Raw genomic sequence first — 4,116 nt, 5'->3', positions numbered from 1 at the left:
GGGAACCAACAGTGATGCAAAGGAAACTGGGACTCAAATCAACAGAGTGGACCAGAAGGAAGAAAGAAACATCCAACCAGAAAAGAATGAAGAAACAAGAATTCAGAAAAATGAGGAGAGGCTTAGGAACCTCCAGGACATCTTGAAACGTTCCAACATCCGAATTATAGGGGTGCCAGAAGGAGAAGAGGAAGAACAAAAAATTGAAAACTTATTTGAACAAATAATGAAAGAGAACTTCCCTAATCTGGCAAAGGAAATAGACTTCCAGGAAGTCCAGGAAGCTCAGAGAGTCCCAAAGAAGCTGGACCCAAGGAGGAACACACCAAGGCACATCATAATTACATTACCCAAGATGAAACAGAAGGAGAGAATCTTAGAAGCAGCAAGAGAAAAGGACACAGTCACCTACAAAGGAGTTCCCATAAGGCTGTCAGCTGATTTCTCAAAAGAGACCTTACAGGCAAGAAGGGGCTGGCAAGAAGTATTCCAAGTCATGAAAGGCAAGGACCTACATCCAAGATTACTGTATCCAGCAAAGCTGTCATTTAGAATGGAAGGGCAGATAAAGTGCTTCTCAGATAAGGTCAAGTTAAAGGAGTTCATCATCACCAAGCCCTTATTATATGAAATGTTAAAGGGAGTTACTTAAGAAAAAGAAGACGATCAAAAATATGAACAGTAAAAATGACAGCAAACTCACACTTATTAACAACCACACCTAAAACCAAAACAAACGAAAACTAAGCAAACAACTAGAACAGAAACAGAACCACAGAAATGGAGATCACATGGAGGGTTATCAATAGGGGATTGGGGGGGGAGAGAGGGGGAAAAGGTACAGAGAATAAATAGCATAAATAATAGGTGGAAAATAGACAGGGGGAGGGTAAGAATAGTGTAGGAAATGTAGAAGCCAAAGAACTTATAAGTATGACCCATGGACACGAACTATAGGGGGGGACTGTGGGAGGGAGAGGGCGGGCAGGATGGAGTTGAGTGAAAGGGAGGAATGGGACAACTGTAATAGCATAATCAATAAATATATTTTAAAAAATTTAAAAAAAGATGGAAGTCATTCTAAGAGAGTAGCGGCTGTAGCTGGCACATTACAGAAGGCCCCTTGGAAGTGAACAAAGCCCCTAGTAATAAATAATGGCAGCAGTGGTTAAGGCTGTGAGGGTACAGTCAATTCTGTTCTTGGCCTGACACTTACCTATTGCAGAGAGTCAAGATTTTCAGTGGTAAGGATAAGTGTGTCATTGTTCCTTCCAAAAAAGATTGATGGAGCCACTGAAGAGTATTAGCAAAAAATACAGACTGAGCTGACAGAAAATGCCAGGGTGTGTTGTCCATCTTAAACCAGGGCAGAAATATTCCCATTAACTTCACCTACCTAAGAATTCGTCTACTCCTTAGCGATAAGAGTCATACTTTATAGTATATAAAATCATATTTTTGTGAGTCATATTTTATAGTATTTGTGGGTTTTTCATATTCAGACACATTTATACATATGTATATTAAAAAATTTATCTATATTCTGCTCTGTCCCTGTAAGGATTTAAAGTACCTGGATATGCACATTCCTGTGTGTGTTTTGGGTGGGTGAGCAATGGCCGACTGGACGGAGACATGGACAGACAGCTATGTCTGACAGGTCATTTAGGTCAGGTCAGTTAAACCTGGCACCTGAGGTCAGGCAACACCATCCTCTTCAAGGTCCCTATGCAGTTCAGACAGGCCAGTTCTTGACTGTTAGAATATTCTTAGAGCTTATCAACCATTCCTGCCACATTCAGGGACACTGACTAACACAGATATCCAAACATACCCTTTGCTCCACCTAAGTTCCAGAAACTCTGTGACAAAGAAGTGGAACCCAATCTAGAGTTGCAGATCAGACATGTAGAAATTGGACTTATGGACTGTGACCCTTAAAGAAAGGATTAAGTAGAGACAAAAGGACCTTCTAGTAGAGCCAGCTGGACTGAGCATTGGGGTTTGAGATTGTCCCAATGGTGCAGTGTTCTAGGGGCAGCTGGTCTTGGTGACCTTGGCCTCCAGTCCCTTGAGAAACAGCATGTGTGACAGATAGAACACTATTTGGCACACCATATGTGTTTTATAAATGTCGTCATTTGCACCAGTCCTTGTTTTTGAGAAGCTCACAGTACTGGAAGGTAAAGAGTGATACGCAGAGAAAGCAAATTGCAATAAATTGTAATGAATGCTATAAAATAGGTGTTGGAGAGCTGGACCGTCTTTGCAGCATGGTGGAATACGGTAAATTCTTGGAGGCTGGATGGTGTGTGCTTGCCACGTACAGCTTCCCTCTGTAGAACCACGCTGGAGAAAATCCAGCAAGCTTTTATCCTTCTTTTTTATGGCTCTACTATGAAAACAACCTCCAGGATGCTAACGTATAACTACCATAAATGGCTTTCAAAGGCCTTCCTATCAAATTTAAATGATAGCGAAACTCATAGAATACCATCTGCTTAACTTTATAGGGTGCAGGAACAATTTATGTGAAAATAAGATTGGGCAACTCTTCTGCAGTTTCTGCAGTTGAAGCCCTGGGCGGGGCACCAAGCGAATTAGATGTGGCAAGAACTCATAGAGGCAGGGTGGCCAGCATATCCCAGTTTGCATGAGACTGTCCCAGTTTTAAAGCCAAAGGCTCCGCTTCATAGGAATCCCCTTAGTCTCAAACAGAAGTTTTTAAAAATATCATAAAACAAATATTAGTTTATATACCAATTATATTTCAAAAAATTTTTAAATGCATGTTGCAAATGCACTATTTTAGGCTTCATAAAAAAGGAAGTACAGCTTTTGGGTCCCTTGGATTGGAGATTACTGGAAAGTATAGTGGAAATTAACAATGTTTACTGACTTTCTGTTTAGGGGACACACATGGTGTGTTCCTGTCCTTAAGTGACAATCTGATTCAGGGAATAAGAAATAAACCACTATAAAGTGAAATCAAAATACACTTACATACCATTCAACACAATGAGAAAAATCATGTTACAAGATGGCCAAATCAATGCTCCATTCTAGACTTGCTCTGGGAATGGGGTTCAGAGATAGGGAACAGCCCTCGGGCTGGGGGCTTCAGGGGAAACTTTATAAAGTGGTTCTGTTTTACAATGATTCGGAAGAAGTATGGGATTCTGATACCACAGAGATGAAGGGAGGAGCCGGGGGGTGGTGCAGCCACAAAAATAGGAGAAGCTTAACAAATTCAGGGGACAGAAGGAAGTGGAGGAGGAGAAGGAGACGTACAGTGAGATAAAGTCAGTGGCGCCACGCTGACTTTAGAGGGTGCTACCACTGACTAGAGGGGCTCTGTGGTAGCACGCATACTCTCAAGCGTGGGTTGGAGGATCATCTGTCAAAAAGATCACTCTCTTTCTCTTGTGTGAAGAAACACTACTTCCCTGCCTAAATCTTCTATTTCCAATATTAAATATAATGCAGGATAGTAGCTCTTTGTTTTGGTTATTCATGTTGGATATATCACCCCTAGTCTTCCCTTGGGCTTGGTCCCTGCACAGCAGCTGGCTTCCCCTGGAGTGTGGAGTGCAAAAACAGAAGCTTCCAGGCCTTCCTAAGTCCTAGGCCCCAAACTGGCCCAGCATCACTTCTGCCTTATTCTGCTGGTTAAAGCAAGTCACAGAGCCATGGAGAGTCAAGGAGAGGGTACCACAGGAGGCTACGAATGCCAGGAGGCATGAGGATTACCAATGCCCCAGCTTTCCACCCTCCTGTTTAGGCTTTCATTGAAAGTCTCTTCAATCAAAACTCTCTTTCACAACACAGAGGTTTGCTTAACATTTAATGTTATGCACCTCTGTTTAGAGGAAGAAGGCAGTCAGCAATCTCCCCACAGGGAGAACAGAACCTAAACAGGAAGTTAGGTCTGTTGAGTTCTAAAAGAGACAGCTGTGTAAAGACTGACAACGGCCTGAAGCTGAGTGAGGGCCAAGCCCAGGACAGAGAATCTGGAAAGGGAATCCAGTGTTTAGACTTGAGATATAAGGGCTGGCCAGCAGCCTGCTGCCTTTTGGCAGGAGCGCCCAGAGTACTTGCTCACATGTGCAGGGAAAG

Source organism: Desmodus rotundus, chromosome 4 (assembly GCF_022682495.2).
Source record: "Desmodus rotundus isolate HL8 chromosome 4, HLdesRot8A.1, whole genome shotgun sequence".
Lineage (NCBI taxonomy): Eukaryota > Metazoa > Chordata > Mammalia > Chiroptera > Phyllostomidae > Desmodus > Desmodus rotundus.
The sequence above is the reverse complement of the archived record's forward strand: the minus strand, read 5'-3'. Positions refer to the sequence as shown.